The sequence below is a fragment of the Marmota monax genome, unplaced genomic scaffold, assembly GCF_021218885.2.
Source record: "Marmota monax isolate L192 unplaced genomic scaffold, Marmota_monax_Labrador192_F-V1.1 WCK01_AAM20220418_F8-fsc00173, whole genome shotgun sequence".
Lineage (NCBI taxonomy): Eukaryota > Metazoa > Chordata > Mammalia > Rodentia > Sciuridae > Marmota > Marmota monax.
In genome coordinates this window covers 1,815,670-1,835,533 of record NW_026694620.1, presented here as the reverse complement: position 1 = coordinate 1,835,533, position 19,864 = coordinate 1,815,670, and the positions used below count along the sequence as shown (strand labels likewise).

The window sequence follows — 19,864 nt, the reverse complement described above, 5'->3', positions numbered from 1 at the left end:
AAACTGTTTTCCAGCTCTGTCCTGTCTGACATGGCTGCCTGCCTACGGGGAATAAAAATGGTGACATATAGAGAATTTATCTTTCTTTCTCAACCTGTTTTTTATGCTTAAGGAAAAAAAGAAATAGAATTCTAAAACAGCAAATCAATATGAAAACAGTAAATAGCATCATACTTTAAAACAATATATAAAAACCCATTTATAGAAGATAAATGTCTATGTAGTTAGGTACAATATCAGCCAAGATAATCCTGGTTTTTAAGATAACCTTACTTTTAAAGTTAAAGAGGTAGTATATACCATAAAAAAGCACAAAGTTTTGATGACTGATGCATCAATAAAAATGAACCCCTAGCTCTAAGTCCTGTGACCTTAAGGGAAGAAGTAAAACTCCCTCTGCTCTTACTTGCTGCCGCGCTGAGGTTTTCCTTGGAAATTGTTCCCTGAAAGGAGCAGCACCTCTTTTAGAAAAAAGAGAGCATTGAAAAATGTTTGATTTTACTTATTTGTCTTTGAATAAAAACAGTTACATGATTCAAAATTTTAAATCTCAGAAATTTTTCCATCTCTCTTCCCATGAATCTACTTCTCTCCAGAGGCCACTCATGTTGCAAAGTTTTTTTTTCATTGTTTCTTTCCAGCTTTATTTTTATGTGTATGATAATATAAAAGTATCCTGAAGCTGGCTTTATTCTTTTGTGAGTAAGTTTGGCAGTCTTACAACTCAGTATACAGAATGCTATTCTTTGTAAAGGCTGCATAATATTCTGGTATATGCAAATCACATAATAATTAAGCTGCTATGGTCTGAACGTTTGTCCCCACAAAATTGACACGTTGAAACCAAATTCCAAGGTGATAGTATTAGGAGGTGAGACCTTTGGGAAATGATTAGGTCATGACAGTGTAGCCCTCATGGCTGGGACGAGTGCTGTTACAGAAGAGATCACAGCTAGACACTGTGACGCGTGCCTGAAATCTCAGCTATTAGGGAATTGAGGCAGGAGGATTACAATTTTCTGGCAACCTGGGTAATTAAGGTTGCTCAGTGGTAGAGTGCTTGCCTAGTATATGTGAGGCACTGGGCTTAATGCTTGGTGAAAGAAAGAGAGAGAGAGAGAGAGAGAGAGAGAGAGAGAGAGAGAGGAGAGAGAAAGATTTTTGTTATGACAAGCAATGGTGTGGCATGTAGCCTATATGCATGATATTTCCCAAGTGTGAGGGTGAATCTGTATGATAAATTCCTAGAAGTGTAATTGATGGGTTTATTCTTTTCTCTTTTATTAGTGTGTTATAATTTTACATAACATTTGGGTTTATTTTGACAAAATCATACATGCATGGGGATTATTTCTCTCCATTTCAGTCTCTGATGTCCCCTTTCCTTACCCTCCCTCCTTCCCTCCCTCCCTCCCTCCCTCTCTCCCTCCCTCCCTCCCTCTCTCCCTCCCTCCCTATACCGGTTGGTCTTCCTTTCACTCATTTATTTATTTTGATTGGTGCTTTAATAGATATACATGAAGGTGGAATTCACTGGGATATATCTATACATGCACATAGCACAATATAAGGTAAGTACATTCTTTTTTTTTTTAGAGAGAGAGAGAGAATATTTTTTAATATTTATTTTTTAGTTTTCTGTGGACACAACATCTTTATTATTATTTGTATGTGGTGCTGAGGATCGAATCCAGCGCCCTGCGCATGCCAGGCGAGTGAGTCACTGCTTGAGCCACATCCCCAGCCCTAAGTACATTCTTAATTGTTACAGATATTGCCAAACTGCCCACTGCCCTCCACCAGGGCCAACCCTGAGCCCTGGGGCTGGGCATGGTATGAGACAGGAAGTGTTACTGTACTCTGTGATCTTTGTCAATCTAATGGGTGAAAAGTGGTATCTCTGTGTACTTTCCATTGGCCTCTGTTTTGCTAGGAGTGAAGCTGCACCATCTTTTCATAAGTTCCTGAGTTGTTTGTTTTTCTTTTGACCACATTTGTGCTGGGTTGTTCATTCTTTTTTTTTTTTTCTATTGAATTTCTACAATTAGAATAATTACTCTTTCTCTATGAATTGCAAATAGATTTTCTGTTGGCTGCTTTTGACTTTACTTATATTGTTTTTTTTTTTTTTTTTCTGGGATGTGCAGCTATAAAGAGGCTAACAGAGGAGCTTCTGGTGGCCACAAACCTGCCTCCTCCGGGTGCCATTGAGGAAACAGAACTGACAGGTGAGGTACGAGAACAAGGGGGCAGGGTGGCCTGACTGACACCGTGTGGGTGCCTCAAGTCGGCCCCCACGTGTGGCCTTTCCAGCTACCTGAATGGAGCACCCTTCCTCTGGTGGCCTGGAAGGGCCCTCTGAAAGATGACAATGTGTCCCACACTTGTGCTGGCGTTTGGGAGATGGCAGCAGCTCCCCTTCTATAAGGCCACCCAGGCTGTGGAAGGACAGCGCCCCACAGCGTCTAAGCAATTCTCTGAAATTCATTAGAGATTTTTTTTTTTCCTTCAACAAAACCACTACCCTAATCTCATCTGTCATGACAGCAGACGTGACAGCTGCCGTGCTCAGCAGCCACGCCATCACCCAGTGTCCCGTCGAACCCTTGCTTCATCTCCAGGCTGCGTTAGTTACTGTTGCTTTCTTCCTCTCTCTGAATCTCCCTCCATCTTTTTCTTGGGAAGCTTCTAAGACTCGGGTCCATTTTTATACCCGTCTTCACTTCCAAACCTCTCCTAGGGCCATCTCCAGCGTGGACCTTTCTCCGATTCCCCTAAATGAAAAATAAACAGCACTAAAGCAAAACACGAGGTCTATTTTTGATGACAGTGACCTGGTCCCACCCCTGATGGAATGAGGTGAGCAAGTCACGGGTGCACAGCAAGTGGAGCAAGAACTAATTAAGAGTATAATGAATCGAAAGGGACTCGGGGTGGGTGTCAGGAAGTCCTGGCTCTGCCTCTGACAGGCGGAGCGACCTTGAGGATGGGCGGGCCCTGCCTCTGTACACAGTGTCTCCCACGGTCCTATAGCCACTGCTCCAGGATGTGTTCTTCCCCACAATTTGCAAATGAGAAGGTTGACAACAAGGTTTAGTCTTAAGAAGTGGTTTCCAGCCTCTGAGTTTCAGTTTGCCTACTCTGAAAAATGGGGATTCTGATAGCTACTGCCATGTATGCCGTAAGAAGTAAGCGCAGTACCAACTAACCGTGTGGGAGCCCTCCCAGAACGGTTGCTATTTAATTCTTATAAAGACTAGAAACCAGAGGGATGTCAAGTTTTCAAAAACACAGTTTACCAGGTAAATAGAAACCAACCAGTGTTGCAAGCCAGAAAAAAAAAATCCCTTGGAACATTTCATAAGCGAGGGAACAACCTCTATGTCATCGGGTTGCACTAGATACCACATTTGCATGTCTTGGCACATCTGTGAGGTCGCAGATCATACAACGGACCTGTGAGTCCTGCCGCAGCTTGTCTGCGGTCTCTCTGTGTGCAAGGGAAGCATTAGCCAAGTTCAAGGCATGAGCGGGGAAAACCCAGGTGGGTCTGGCTTTGGGACTTAGGAGGGGGCATCTGCTGGTTTGGGGAGAGGTGGGAAGCCCAGAGAAGCTTGGACCAACCAAGAGGAAGCCTGGGTTCTCCTGTTCTTCCTGGAATATGGGGAGTGAGAGGTGCCAACCTGTATCCTGTTTCCTTCCAGGTGCCTGAGGGCAGAATCACCGGGGTGCGGTATTAACCAGCCAGGTGCTGTGCGAGGTGGAGGGGAGACAGCTGTGACTCAGAGGGCTCAGGAGGGATCTGGAAGGTGTTCAGAGATTTGGGCGGACTCCCCACGCTCCTAGTCACTGAGCCCATGGCTTCAGGTGTGGAAAACCTCCCTGACAAGACATTGCCTTGTCTTACAAGGACTAGGGTTGACATCCCCTCCCCCACTGGGTTTGGGGCATGGATGCTTTTATTATATTCACGTGTCCCTTGTGGGTTGCGGGCAGGCCCTTTGGAATAATTTTGGTACCAGACGAGGAAAATACAGACACAACAATACTTTTTTAATGGCTGGTACCTTGGAGACCCCGGATCAGAGCCAGAGGGAAAGCCAGGCCTCTGTGCATTCTCTTCTGGTTCATTGTTGAGGTTCCCCAGCTGCAAGGTGCGGACATCTTTGACTTCTTTTCTTTCCAAATCTTGTAGTTTTCCATGCACAGCCTCTTAATTTTTCCTTTTCTTCCTGTTGCTTATGCCCTATTGCAGCCCTCTTACCTGGATAGCAGAATATCCTTTTAACTGACATTTGTGACCGTGGTCCTTTTTCCTTCCCCACTCTGGGTCTCATCACTGCCAGATTAACTGTCCAAGGCCCAGCTTCCAGCACGAGCCTCCCATACAGTCCTTCAGCAGGTCAAGAGCACTGGCCCCAAGCCCCTGCTCTAGCATCCCCCAGATTATCCTCTTCTGCTTCTCCGTCTCCCTCCATCCATTCTCCTCCTGCCTAAGTTCCGCTTCCTGTTCTCATCCTGTCTTATGCTGGAATGCCTTCTCCCACATTTTCATCTCCAGAAATCCTTCCCCACCTTCAGGGCCAAACTCCCCTGGAACTTTTCTCTGAACCTTTTCCAATCTCCAACTGGATAGGATCTTTCTCAACTGCTCCCTCAAATTCCAATGCAACTCCCATGTCTTCTGTCGATCTTGCCACATTCTGAGCAGCAGTGATTTAGACACGTTTCTCGTTCCTTCTAACAGACGGCGGGCAGAGGCAATGTCTTATCTTTGCACCCCTTACGAAACAGAACCCAGCACCTTGCACACAGAAGGTACTTATATTTCTTATGGAAAGAAGTTGGAAGCGCTCAACTCACCGAGTTCCAATAGAGCTGTGTACCAAACATATGCTGCTACTGTGTTTTCAATGTATTTTTGGTATTGGGGGCTAGAAAATATTTCAGGGTTTTGGTAGTTTATAATTCAAGACAAAACTGGTTTTCATTTTCTCTTCTCAAAATTAGTTTTTTAAACTGACGTAAAACCAAAAAAATATATCTTTATGGTACCATGTGATGCTTCATGTACACATTGTGTGATATTCAAATCAGGGTAACCAGATCTGTCTCCTCAAACGTTTAGCATTTTCTCTATAATGAAGTCACACAAAATCCTCCCAGATTTTTGAACTATGCAATACAGTATTGTTATCTGCAACCACCTGCTGAGCAACAGCAAGCAGAACTTCTTACTCCTGACTATAACTTGGGACGGATTCATCAACTTTTTCCCATATAAATCTGGTCTTTTTTGGATCATTTCACTTCAAGTTGTCTACAAAGAGGACTTTCTACATAAGAGAACTCTTATGAGATGAGGCGGCAAAGATCAGAAGAATTAGGGAGGACTAGGTATCCCTTTATGATTTGAACATCACCAGATCATTCTGAAGAGGACGTGGCATAGGTATATGGTATATCGCTACATTTTTAGTTGCATCAGGACAAAGTAACTTTTAAATAAGTTAATGTAAAAATCACTTCGAATGTCCTGGAGGTAGCATATTTCTTTTGAGGGATAATTTGAAATGTTGATTCTCCAGGAGAAAAGAAAAACTTTGTCCTAAGACATAAAAATGAGTGGGCAGTATGCTGGTCTCATAAATGTTAAGGAACTCACTTGATTTTCTTTCTGCAATCTCCGGCTGCGTGGTTTCTCTTTTTCTTTCAGTTTTCCTGGCTTCATCATGAAATGCTAGAATTCCTGAGGCTCTGTTCTGACTCTCTCCCTTCCTCCCTTAGCCTCGCTTCTGCCACGATTGCACACACACCCACGGCTTGCATTACCACCTGTATGCGCTCAGATTTATCTCTCCAGCCCTGGGAGCTGTGGATGCAAATATCCAGTTGCTTATTTCTCTGAAGGACAATGTAACAAATATTTTCCTGGGCCTTACAATCTCTGTTTCAACTATTCAAGTCTGTCATTGCTGCCTCAGGAAGAGCCTTAGACAATCTGTGAATGAACGGTGGAGCAGGTTGCAATACAGCTGTGTTCCAAAACAGGTGGTCGCGGGCCAGCCTGGGTCACAGTCTTGCATCACCTGTTTTAGAAGCTCTAGTATTCAAATGCTGAAAACCGAACTCACGTTCTTCCCTTCAAGCCTGGGCCTCAGCTGTGGGTTTTGCCCAGTGGAGGGCCCCTACCCCCCACCCCCATCCCCCATTTTAGGTCAGCTTCCCCCTGAGCTGACCCTGGGCTTTGGGTTTAGGAGCAGGCTTTATTAGGAAGTCATGGCATGGAGAAACTGATAAGAAAGAGAGAAGCAGGACAGGTGGAAGAAACCAGATGAAGGAGTCATTTCAGGCAAAGTCCCAGACTTGGTCTGGTTTGTACGGGAACTTGTTGTACCTAAAAGTTTGCCCTACGTTGAGACCCAAGACCTGGGGACTCCGGTCAGTCATTGGTTATGATTGTCCTTGGGGGAAGGGGTAGTGGGGAATGTATTAGTTTTCTGTGGCTACCACTTTTCAGGGGTCCTGTTCATTTCATGCTTTGAATATAAGCCTTGATTCTCTGCCACTGTGGCTTATTTTAAAAATGGATATAATTATTTTTTGTGATCCCTTCATGACAGAGGCCGAGAACATGCTCTCTCCTTAGCCTGGGTCATGCTTTCCTCCCCTCTTATACATTTCTCTTCTGCCTACCAGCCCGAGTCTCAGGTTCTTGGAAGTCTGCATGAGGTCCCGTGTCCCTGTTTCTGTGCTCCAGTGTGTGGTGTGTTCCTCCTGCAGACATTCTGCATTACCATTTCTTACTGGCTATGCTTATCCACCCCAAGCACCCAAAGGGCAGAGTCTATTTCTGTTTTTGCTTGACGCTGGCTCCTTAGCATTTGGCTCAAAACTCATTTGGGTGGAGGAATGTGCTCCTTATCTCCCCCCCTCCCCACCCCACCATGGATGCACAGCTCTGTGAGAACTGTCTTCTGTATTTTTCTGAAAAGACAGCTAGTGGGAATCACAGGCTTACTCCAGTCCCCAGAATAAGAGAAGTAGCCTTGCAAGCTTTTTAGATATCAGATGTTGGCTATATTAAAGTATTCGAAAGTCTTACCTTTCCTTATTTCTTTCCACTATGTCTTCTCTTAAACCTCCCAGGTCTCCTGATTCAGGGTGGACTAACCTGATAATAGGAAATAACTTCTGTCCTTTCTGTTGACATAACTAGTCTGCCTTTGGCATCTGGCTACAACCTCTCTTTCAAGAGCAATGGTGCCAAATTCTCCTGAGCACTGCTCTTTAAGTTGCATGCTGCAGAAATTACATTTTGCTAGACTCACTGGCTACCAAGCTGTTAGGGGAACTGACACTCTTTGCTTTGAGAGCTCACACTGAGGTTCCCTGGGGAGGAATTTGGTGATAATCTCTAAACTATTTCTTAATTGTTTGAATCACAGTTCACTTCCTGGAGATGTTCATTCCTGAGTAATTCTAGGAAGTGCTGCACCAGATGGAGAGCTGGGATGGGTATTCCTGCCCCATCACCTGGCTGAGGATGGATGACCTGCAGAACTTCGTGGAACCTTGGTCACTGTGGCCTGGGACCCTGAGCAGGAAGATGGGACTGTCAGGCACGGAGGCAAAATTCTTCATGTTGTAAGCTCAGTTTGCTGGTCATGTGACATTGGAAGACAAAGAGTGAAAGGCTCAGGGTCATATATTTTCTTCTTAACTAAGCTCTAAACTCTTGAAGGCAAGGCTCTAACTTGGATTTCTTTTGCATCCTCCTTGGTATTTGGCTCTGCAGACAATCAATGCTCTATAAATAACTGATTATTAGCTGCCCAGACAAGTTTCCTGCTGTAGAAAGCTCCATCACATTCCAAAACACCAGTATCAAAAGTTATGCTGGGGGTGGGGGAAATCTCTTGAGCACAGAAATTGTACCAGAATTCCCTCTGTGTTAGCCTAGAGTTCCTAAGGTGGGTCGTCCTCATTTTATGAACTTCCAGACGTATTCTGTTATAAAGGAGATTATAAAAGCATTATGGTGGGTTTCTACGGTGCTTAGCTTTCAGTTAAATATTACATCTCTTTGATCCATATGTCTAGTTCAATGTTCTTATCCTTGACTTTGGTCTTAGAAAAATCGTTTTCTCAGAGTTGTTTTTGCTTCCCTCCTGGCTGAGACGAACTGTTCTGTCTCTCCAGGACAAAAAAAAAGTAGGATTCAGGTTTTTGGGGACCTGTAGCTCCTATGATATGGGAGGACATCCTTAGGAAGAGTACAAAATGATGAATTAGTAAGAATTGACTCTGCATGTAGAATAAGAAGTAGATCAGCAAGTTGCCCTTACTTCTGAGATCTCATACTTAGTAGAAATACTTCTCAATCCCAACTCCGCTGCTCCCAGCACCCTCGGGGGAAGCAAGGGACCCTGGGATGAAGCTTTGTCAGCTTCGGGATGAATCTGCCTCGGACGGGAGACTGCGATTTGTGTTCCAGAAATATTTCCTGAACACCTGGCATGTCACTTTCAGGCACCTTATTTTAGGAAAGTCAGGGGCTTTATCTGATGGACCGTCTTGATTCTCCAGCCAGTTCCTGAGTAAGAGAACGTCAGAGCAGTAACGTGGAGTGGATGTCACGACCGCTGAGGCGGGCAGGACAAAGGTGCGCCCACCCTTGGGAATCTGCCCTACACCCCGAAGGGGTCTCTGCCCAGCTAGCTTGTGAGTCAGCTTGATCTCTAGGAGGAGGTGATGGGGGCAGAACTACTGTGTCTGTAAATCAGAGTCACTATTACTGATGAGTTTGCAAATCTAGAGATAGGGAGGGTGGGACAGGTACCCAAGTCTGGTTTAGTTGACCGTTCATAGCTGTGTGACCCAGGGCAGGTTATCTGATCTCTCTGTGCCTTATCCCATTTGAAAAGGAGAATAATTGTACCTGCCTCATGGGATTTTAGTGAGGATTAAATGGATTGATAATTGATTATGTGAGTTATTATTACTATGATTTCTCCATTGACATAGGTACCTCTGTGCCTCATGTGGGGAAAGAGGACTGTGAAGAAATACTTGAAATTTCTGCTTAATGTCCCATTTGCCTGAGTTCTGCTTATCTGGTGAGAACAAGAGTTCTAATTTGCATTCCCTAGTATTGCCCTACCAGAGGCTCAATAATGACTCCCTAAGCGATACTCATGCCCTAATCCTTGGAAACTGTGAATGTTGTCTTATATGGCCAAAGGGAATTGAAGATATGATTATGCTGAGGATCTTGCGATGGTGAGATGATCCTAGATTATCTGGGTGTGCCCTAAATGAAATCATAAGTACCCTCACAAGATAGACACTTATAAGCTGGGCACAGGTGCACACACCTGTAAATCCCAGTGACTCAGGAGGTTGAGGCAGGAGGTTCAGAAGTTCAGAGGCCAGCCTCAGTAACTTAGGGAGGCCCTAAAGAAGTTGGTGAGACCCTGTCTCAAAATAGAAAGTGAAAAGGATCGGGGATGTGGCTCAGTGGTAAAGTGTCCCTGGGTTAATAGATGTGTACAGAGAAGAGGACAGAGAAGAAAAGGAGCAATGTGACCCCAGTGGCAGAGAAAGGTTTGAAGTGAGAACAGTCAAGAAATACCTGGAGTCACCAGAGCTGGATGAGACAAGAAATGGGTCCTCCCCTGGAGCCTTAGGAGGGAGCACAGTCTTGCATACTTTTTGAGTTTGGACTCTGGCCTCCGGAAACATAGAAGAATAAACTTCGGTTGTTTTAAGCCATCCAGCCTGTGGCCATGTGTGATGGCGGTGGTAGAGGACCAAGACCAGCACCTATTGGCGCTGTAGCTGGTGGAGCTGGGGGAAGCCACCAGGCCTGACGTGGACCCTGGGCGCTGCTGCTCCTGAGACCAAGGTCAAAGGGCATCCCCTAAGAGCCACCATTCCTGAGCCTGGGGACTCTCGCTGGGGGAGGTGGGTGGTGGCAGGCTGGGGAGGGGTGGTTGCCTCTCCATCTCATCCCAAATTCTGAAACAGGGATGGACAGTGAGCTCTGTGAGTGGATGGCCAGTCAATAGACGGCTCCCGTAAGGACACACAAGTGACAGGGAACAAATACTCAGGGGTCCTGCCTGAGGGCTCCACCCCTCCCCTGCCTGCCTGTCCCCAGGGCTCTCACTCTCCCCCTCGGGCTCTTACTGGCTCAGGATGTCTGTGGGCCCCCCGCTCTGCGCAGGGACCCGTGGTGAAGCCCTTCACCTGTATTGATCCATCATTCCTCCCAAACATCCCGCGAAGCAGGTCCTCTGTTGGCCGTCTCACAGATGCGGAGACTGACCTGGCTCGCTCAAGGTCCCCTGGCTGGCGAGAGGTGACTGGCTTTCAGGACAAGCTCTTCACCTCCCTGCGACCCACCATGGCCCCTGCTCCTTGACCCCTCAGGCTCCTCAGGCGGAAGTTACCAGCCTGGGCTCCCTTGCTGCCTGTCCCAGCCTTCTCCCCACGAGAGGGACTTGTAGGTCCATAAATGGTGCGTGGAGAAGCCATCCAGGTAGGGACAGCCTCCTCGTACATGCCTGTCGGACACTTGCCAGAGGGGATTGTAGAAATGTTAGTTACAGGTCGCTGGGGACCAGGGATAAAGGAACTTGCTCAACTGATGCAGAAATAGGAGATAAGGTTAGGAGACCTGGTTCCAAAATGGGGCCTTTTTTGTTTTCATGGTCTTGTCAATGTGGCAGGGTCACCCATTTGGCTCAGCCCCTGCTGACTTTGGATGGCCTGACAGATCTGAGTCTAGATGGCCCCCAGTTGAGCTAGATGACTATGGCAAGCTAGAAGGGACATTCCAGGGGCTGGGACTGTGACTTCAGTGAGAAACCTCCATCTCTCCCTCCACAGCAACTTTCCAACCAAGTGCTGAAGTTGGGGGTAGACTGGACTTCCTCGGGGAGAGCAAAAGAATGATGCCCACGGGCACGCCAGGGATCCGGAAGCTTCCTTTTAGCCGGGCAATGTTCCCGGGATTCTAGCCCACTCTATTCTATTCTCTGGCCGTAGAGCTAAGAATCGAAATGGTTACAGACACCACAGGCTCAGCAGAAGTAAGTACGGAAGGAGCTGCAGGCTCTGGGGGTGCTGCACGTAAAGATGGTCGGGGCTTGGGGCTTGAGATTGTGGCTCAGAGGTAGAGTGCTCACCTAGCATGCATGAGGCCCTGGGTTCAATCCTCAGCATGACATTAAAAAAATAAAGATATGTGTCCACCCTATAACTAAAAAATAAATATTAAAAAAAAGATGGTCAGGGCTCAGAGAGGGGCCACAGTTCAGAGGGGCTTTCTTACATCATTGCCGTGCACAGCACAGGGCCACCCCCGGATTCTCTGTTGCACGCACCCATTTCCAGAAACCAGGAGATGTTACCACCAGACTGAGCTGCGAATTGTGAAGGGATGATTCACAGAGCAGAAGCCTCTGGGCCACAGTCTATGTCTTTTCATAGGACTGTTAACTGGGCAGTGTAGACCTGTGGTCCTCAACGAGGGGTGATTTTGCACCTTTGGGGACATTTGGCAGTGTCCGGAGACACTTCTGGTTGTCACAGTTGATGGGGGAAGTGCTAAGGGGTGCTGTAAATATCCTATAATGCAAAGGACAAATCCACACAACATCAAATTGCCTGGTCCCAAATGTCAGTAACTCTGAGGTTAGAAACCCTGGGCTAGCGCCACAGACTCATGAGCAAATTAAGCACTTAATCCTTTGATGACAACTGAAAATTGCTATGGTGGATTTTGGACTCCAGGCTATTTAATATTTTCCGTAGACAGCATAAAAGCCTTCCTCGGGGCCTCCGAGACTCTTTCCATATCTTCGACACAGCAAAAATTAAAAATGTGACTTCATTGTTAAGAGAAAGACACACACATTTGAGTCAGCAGGCATTTACTTTTTAGACTCATAACCCACCTAAGACGCACATTGATTAAGACTCGAACACACGTGTGTCTTGCAAAAGATGCGGCATTGATCTATTTACATGTCACAATTTTGGTACTTTTCATCCACTCACTGTACAATTCTAAAATCTCTCTCTCTCTCTCTCTCTCTCTCTCTCTCTCACACACACACACACACACACACACACACAATTAGTAGACGCCATCAACATTGAATCATTGGAGGGACATGAATCTCCTCTACCACTTTCCTGAGTACTGGAGTGGACCAAGAGAATTCAGGAGGTCTAAAAACCCACACCCTGGGTCCTCTAATGATCAATAATTTACCAGAATACGTTTGTTTTTAAAAGTGTTGGAACTCTGCCTCACTCCCTACGACACAGGCATGGGCATTGGAAGGAGATAAAGATTTGAATGTGGGGAATCTGAATGTGGGTGATCGCAAAAGGGTGTAGGGCTAGGGGCACATATTTTCATGGTTTATCAGCAGATTTCCTTGTGGTTCACCCAGATTAAATTCTTTCAAGTCCTTGGCCTGTGAGCTAGTACTAATTTGAATGATATTATATTTTTTCCACTTGATTTACAAACAGAATAATTGTGGATTTTTCTGGCTTATTTTTCTTCTCAGCATGAGCAGTCAACCATATGGTAAGGTAATTAATTGAGATATTAATGTATTTTTTTGTTCCTCCAGAATTTTCCCCATTCCGATCCTCAGAGGGTAGCTGGGCCTGTTTCCTTGTCTCAGATGGTGTTTATGATTCAGGGACAGTTTCTTCACTCCTTCCCTGGATTCTTTGTTTCAAAGTCTAGAGCCAGGGAAGGAGTGTCAGGCAGGGGGATTTGGCAGAAAGCAGGAAGTGCATAAAGAAACATAACATTTGGGGGAAGCATGAAGATTCTCAGATTAGGGAAGGAAAGTTGGCTGGGGTCCTTGTCTGGCCTGTTTCCTGGACATGACCTGTGGTGATGGAGGATGCCTGGCGAATGCCTAGGAAGACACATTTTAGGTCTCAGAAATCCAGCCTCAGCAAATTAATCTTGTGCTGGAGCTTGACACAGAAGCAACAGAGCTACCCACCTGCATGAGCCCCAGTGATGGAACAGGGATGGGCTCCTTCCAATGTCATGCTGCCCAGACCTCAGATAATTACTCTAAAGGGGCTTGGGGAAAGGAGCTCTGGTAATGACTGAGGTTGACTTTCCACCCAATATAAACTAAAAGGGGGCTTAGGATCCCATTTGATTTGATTTTTGAAAGATAAATCAGTATTATATTTCTTTCTTGCTTGAGTTACTAGAGCAAAATCCATCTGTACTATTTACCTGCTGTGTTAGTCAGGGTAGGTGAGGTTCTGCTACAGTAACAACTCAATCCTGAAATCTCAGTGACTTCACACAACATAGGCTTATTTGTCGACTATGCTACTTGTCTAATGAAGGTCAGTAGGGCTTCTGTTCTACAGAGTGACTCAGGGACCGTGCTTGATGGACATACCAAGATCCCGACTTGTAACCTTCACGGTCATCAGGGAAAGAAGAGAGAGGAACTGGAGGGTTCAGTACTGGCTCTGAATTCTTTCAAAGGAAGTGATGTACCTCATTTCAGCTGGCATCCCATTGGCTACAGCTGGTCATGTGACCCCACCTAACTACAAGGGGGCTGGGACTCCATAAGGGAACATGGATTTGGTTGAGCTGTAATGCACCTTTGGGGACATTTGACAGTGTCCGGAGACACTTCTGTAATGCCTCTGTTACAGCCTCTTGGTGCTTAAACACACATGATATGTCTTTTTATTTAATACTATTAATGTGCATGTGTGCAGAGCTTAATCCAAAGGTATTTTGAGGGGTTTGTCCCTTATTCCAATCCCCCTGGGGCCCTGAAAACTAAGGAAATTAAGATCCATGAAATAAAATAGAGCAAGTGAAGAAGGACTCAAAGCTAAGTTTTTGACCTGACCCTTTTATGCTCTTCCCTAGTGGCCACAGAGCAAGTGATGCTTTGTCATAAATTTTAATTTTGATTGTGACTCCTTAAAGAGCGTGATGGTGGTGTGGTGGGAGAATCGCTGAACCTGCTTATTTGTTTGCTGTTGAGAAAGCAATGACTGTACCAAGATTTTGTGAGGTTTTGCCAAACGGGCTGGTTTCCCAACATGCACTTCCCTTCTGGTAAAAAATACAATTATTTCTCCTTCTCAGAGATGGCTTCATGCTGTGTTGCAATGGACCCCTTGTTTCCACTCTGGTCTAACTGGGTGCTGACCCCATACTGCCCTCACAGGGCCAGAGCCCTGCTGGCCCCGCAGTTGAGTGAGACCTCCAGATGGTGATGTGGGGCTTCTGGGAAGGATTTGAACAAGATGGGGCTTATCACGCACCCTTCCAGGGTGGGGGGACACAGGGGTTTCTGTCCCAGTGAGCAAAAATCGGATTGCAGAGGAAGAAGACCAAGAGGGGCCTCCAGGTGACAATAAGGAGGACAGCGGGCTGACAGCATAGCCTCATCCTGCACCAGGCACTGTTTTCAGCACTTGGTAAATTTAGCTCGTTTAACCCTCACAGAAACTCCTTACAAGGTCAGTAATGTCATCGTTATCCCTGCCATGGTAAAGACAGGGGGTCAGGTGAAGGCACGGATGACTCATTCAAGGTGGCACTCCTAGTAAGTGGCTGCACCGTGATCAAACCCAAGCGTGAAATCAGACTCTGGGTGAGAGATTCCACCTATAATGATTTTCCTTCTGATTATAAGAAGCCAAACACTTTTTTTTTGGTATTAAAAAGTTTGTGTATAGGATAGAAAGATTCATGATTTGGACCATTTTTAAATCTTCTGATGATTATTGCCAACTTGCCTTCTAGAAAGGCCACAGCCGCCTACCTTATCATATAGAAGGTTCTGGAAGAATGCTGCCTCACTAATCTCTGGACCCCTCACAGCACTGCCCACTAAACCTCCTGAGCGCAAGTCTTGTCTCCTATATGTTTCCAGGACCCGGCTTAAGACACAAGATGAAGTTAAACTCAGTGTTAAATTTCAGCTCTGGAGTCCCAAAGATGTGATGTTGAAATCTCAATTCCTGTGTACCCCAGCCCCTCGGAGCCACTTCCTTTATCTGAATATGAGGATAATGACGGTAACTACTTAGGGGGTTGTCATGAGGATCAAATGAGATAGTGTGTAAAAACTGTGTTGAGCACAAAGTGCGGGACCAGGGTCAGCTGCCAGCCATGTCACCAACCCTCCAGAAGCACGGTTAGAGGGGAAAGGTCTCCCAAGAACAGACAGCAGCCCGTTTAATACATGCTTTGTTGCAAGGAAAAAAACCAAAACAGAGGAGACCTAGAATCTGCAATGTGTGTGTGCGTGTGCATATGTGTGTGCGTGCTTATGTGCGTGTGCGTGTGCATATGTGTGTGCGTGCTTATGTGCGTGTGTGCATTGTGTGTGGGTGCATAGTTTCTGACACAGGTGCCCTGACTGCAGACTGATGCTGTTTTCTCCCCACCTGGAATCACCAGGTATCTGACATCACAGTGATGGAGGGGAGATCAACTTGTGTTTTCTGTCTGGAAAGACCAGCTGCATTTAGGTCAAGGGAGGGCAATGACCAGGCGGGAAGCACTAGTGCTTTTCCCTGGCCTTGGGAGACCACGGATGCTGCTTCTCCATCAGCAGCTAGAGCATCGAATATAAATGCAGGGGCCTGGATATCAATAGGAATCATGTAACTCAGGGAACTATTATGGTCTGCATGTGAAGTATCCCTCAAAGACTCACGTGTTGAAGGCTTGGTCCCCAAGGAAGCAATGTTCAGAGGTGGGGCTTTGGGGGAAGTGGTTGGCTCATGAGGGCTCTAACCTCCTCAGTGAGTCAACCCATCGATTGCTCCGTGGACTAATGGGAGATGGTGGAAACTGTAGGCAGTGGGCATGGTTGGAGGAAGAAGGTCACTAGGGACATGGCCTTGGGATTATTGTCTTTTCCTGGTCCATTCCTCTCTCTCTCTGTTTCCTGGCTGCCACAAAGTGAGCAGCTTTGCTCCTCCACATCCTTCCGCCATGACGTTCTGCCTCACCTCAGGTCCAAAGCAATGGAGCCAGTCAACCATGATCTAACCCTATGACACCATGAGCCCAAATAATTTTTTCCTTCTTTAAGTTGTTTTTCTCAGGTTATTTGTCACAGTGATAAAAAGCTGACTAACAGGATACAAGAGAATAACCAACAAGTGATCCTTCATCTGCTGGTGGTTCAGCATCAAATGAATGAGGAATCCAGCTCTGTGCATTATCTACAAGCTCTGACTCTACCTCCCAGTCATATCTTGGGGTAGGTATCCCACTTCACAGACCAGGAAACTGAGGCTTGAGGAAACAAGCTTCATGCATCGTAGTACTTATGAGGAAGAGCCAGGATTCAAACCCAGAGTTTAAGCACTTCTCTTTATTCATTTACTGAACATTTATCGAGGGCCTATTACTATATTTTTAGATACCAGGGCAAACACGCTTCCTGTCTTCTGTTAATGTCCTGTGACTGATGCAAGAAATGACTACACACCTGTAGCTTAAAATAAATGTGTTCTTTCACAGTTCTGGAGTCGGAGAGTTTGAAATCAAGGTTTGGGCAGCGCTGTGCTCCTTCTGAGGACCCTGACAGAGAATCCATTTTTGCTTCTTCCGGCTTCTGGTGGCTGTTGGTGCCCCCTTTAGCTTGTGGCCCCCTCACTCCAGCCTCTGCCTTCTCGATGACCGGGTCTCCTGTTCTGTCTGTGTCTGATCTTCCTCTGCCTTTCTCTTCTAGGGACACTTGGTGTAGAATTTGGGGAACCACCTGAATAATTCCTCTCTCAACCTGAGTCAATCCATTCTCAAGGTAATTATATTAACAAAGAACTTCTCCCCAAATAGATCATAGTCATAGCACCTGGGGATTAGGACATGGATACATCTTATTTATTTATTTATTTAGAGTCATCTTTCAACCCCCCTAAAATCCTTACGGAGCTTATGATCTAGTGACGTTATTATGAAGCAAATCAATAAACAAGAGGGCATCAAGTGGCGTTAGGATCCCTGATGGGCTTGGAGAGAGAGAGAGCGCTGCTGTCTGCCCCTTTGGCTGGGGGATTGGACAGGAAGAGCCAGAGAACCAGAAGGAGCCGGCTAATCCTTTCCAGTGGGCCCCAACTACCCTGACTCAGCAGCCTCTGAATCTATACCTTCATGAGTAAATAATTCTTCTGGATAAGTTGGGCACAGCAGCCCCTGCCTGACGCATGAAGAGCAAAGACATTTTTTTTTTTTTTAATGCATGCAGATAAAAATGGCTTTACTATCACAAACCACAGGAGGCCTTAACAGCCCACTGGCTCTGTGACTGCCAAAAAACAAGGGCTGCCGATCAACTGCTCTAAATCCAAGCTCATCGTTTTTGGCTGATTTCTCCCACCTTTTAATGGGTTCATGGTTAATAAGAGAGCAGAATGCCGCCTCACCGTGAACTGGGGTGTTCAGTTTGCAATGCAATCAACTGGAGGGGCCACTGATAAATTAACCATCCAATGGCTGCTTTATGGATGATTTCCATTTGGTTATAATCCATTTGAATATTTTTCCAGCTCCCAAACTTGCAGACACGTTCCATGGTGTATTGATGATTGATTACCCTTCGGCTCGTCATAGCAGATCCAAAAGTATAATCCAAGGAGAATCCAGGCTGGCCTTTGGACCTTTGGCCCTTTTCTGGACAGTGGTCAGTGGCTTTGAGTCTGCAAGTCTATTCCATGTGACTCCACAACCTACATCAAGAGCCTGTTGTTCCTGACTCCAAGTCCAGCTAGTTACCAAGTCTGTTCCTCTGCATTGAGTGACGACCCGGGAAAGCGCCGTTCAGATGCTGCCGGGAATTTTATCCTAAATGCACTGTCACTCAATGCTGACCAGAGGCCGTGAGATAAAGGTGAGGCTCGTGCAGGACAGCCCAAGAGATCCAACTGCTGCCACTGCTTTGGAACCTCAAGGCTTTAAATTCTTTCCTCCAGTGAGACAATCCAGCAGGCACAAGGACCAGGCCTGGTTGTGGAGCCTCTATCTATGGATGTGGTTTTACGCTCTGGGGCACAGCGCCATCTGCTATGCCGAGGGATGCGCTAAGAGCCTCCACTGGGAAACTCCCTTAGGGATGTGGTGGAGGATGCCAGTCCTTCCACCGACCGCACTGGTCCTCTCTGGTGTGGGGAAGACTGCAGAAGACTTTTCTGAGTCTCCACTGGGAATCACCACATTCTTGTGTGCCCCTCGCTGGTTTTGACCTAATAGACGCAGCTGGTGGGGCAGGTTTTCATGGCAAACATTCTGAGAGAATCCTCACTCCCGGCCCTATTGTCTTAAGTATCCTTATTTTCCTTTTGGCCCAATTTTTTCAACCATTTTACATTTATTTTATATTGCAGCATTTCATGATTATTTTATGATCTATCTAAAAGACTGTCTAACATATAATCTTTGATTCTCTTTTATCTATAAGATTAAAAAAACATTGTTTTAAAGTTACTGCAGGGCCTTTGTGTTTGTAATGACATGCGGGTGTCATAGACTAAGGGGTGGTCCCCAAATGACATGTCCCTGACCTGCGTCCCAGAACCTGGGAATGGGTTCTTGTTTGGAAGATGAGTCTTTGCAAATACAACTCAGTTAAGGATCTTGAGACGGTTCAATGACAAATGTTCTGACAGGAGAGAGACACAGACACCAGACGCCGGAGCTGGAGGCAGTGTGACCACAGAGGCAGAGACAGGACTGCAGTGGCTGCAAGTCAAAGAATGCGATCTGTTACTAGAAGGTGGAAGAGGCAAAGGATGGATTATCCCCCAGAGCCGCTGGAGGGAGCACTGGTCTGCTGACTTCCGGTTTCCAGCTTCCAGAACCCAGAAAGAAGTCTGTTCTTTTAAGCCACCATCCACGGCTTAGTGACAATTTCTTACGGCAGCTCTAGGAAACAAATATAGTGACTAATCCCCTTTCCAGAAGTTGCTCAGGAAATGCTGAGTGATCCCCTGGCTTAGGGTCCTGACTTCCAACTTCCTGGGAGTGTGACATCTCTGACACCCAGCTGTGGCCCTGCACGCCGCTCATAAGGGCTCTTCTCTTCCAAAAGGTCCAGGACAGTGGGGCTGAAGAGTCCGTGGCAGAAAACCTATCCTCGATGATATTTTAAACTTTCTGATAGAAGATTCTACTAGAAGATCCTTTCTCAATTTCTCATCATTATACCATGATAGCATAATGATTATAATTATGGATAATCATGGGGAACACAAATCTCCCACTGTGTGCTTTGGTGCCCTTGAGTTGTGTGGAGGGTGGTTCCCAGCAGAGCTACCCCCACGTGGGCAGGTTTTCATGCATTTCAGTGGAGAGTGCACTTAGAGGTTTGGCCTCCAGGGTCGCTACCAGGGCAGTACCCTTGACTCCTACCAAATGCCTTCCCCAAGCCCCACCCAGAGTCTGCTGTGGACAACTGAAGGCCAGCCAACCTGGGGCAGTGGGTGGAGCTGGTTTATGATAAACTATGAATGGACCAGATGTCTTCCCTTGGGGACATTCAGGTCAACCTCTTACTGGTGTATAGACTAGTGCTTTCACTGTTGAATGCCTTACAGATGATTTCAAAGAGCTTCAGGAAGAAGAAATGACTCTACGTTCATGAGACTAATGTTAACGATGATTATAAGTTGAACATCTCTAACACAACAGTCCAAAATCTAAATGCTCCAAAATCCAACTTTCTGCATGCTGAAATGATGTTACAAGTGGAATATTCCACACCCGAGCTCATGGGACACAATAGTTCAAAACATTTTAGGGGCACTAAAGATATTGTGTAAAATT

General features: G+C 46.1%; 1 protein-coding gene and 1 long non-coding RNA gene across 4 annotated transcripts in view; one reads left to right on the top strand and one right to left on the bottom strand.

The window, feature by feature from the left end:
- The window catches only part of Fam20a (FAM20A golgi associated secretory pathway pseudokinase), a 47,737-nt gene that overhangs the window by 18,159 nt on the left and 9,714 nt on the right, over window positions 1-19,864 (bottom strand). The gene's annotated exons all lie outside the window — the stretch shown is intronic.
- Window positions 3,404-18,526, top strand: LOC124078035 (uncharacterized). 3 transcript variants are annotated; one of them, XR_006846790.2, is made up of 5 exons: window positions 3,404-3,544; window positions 3,705-3,867; window positions 7,449-8,665; window positions 9,028-16,301; window positions 16,776-18,526. It is a non-coding gene; the product is annotated as an uncharacterized LOC124078035 (long non-coding RNA). The 3 variants fall into 3 exon arrangements; XR_009224726.1 differs by having other exon boundaries at window positions 7,449-10,543; window positions 10,894-16,301; XR_009224725.1 differs by having other exon boundaries at window positions 7,449-16,301.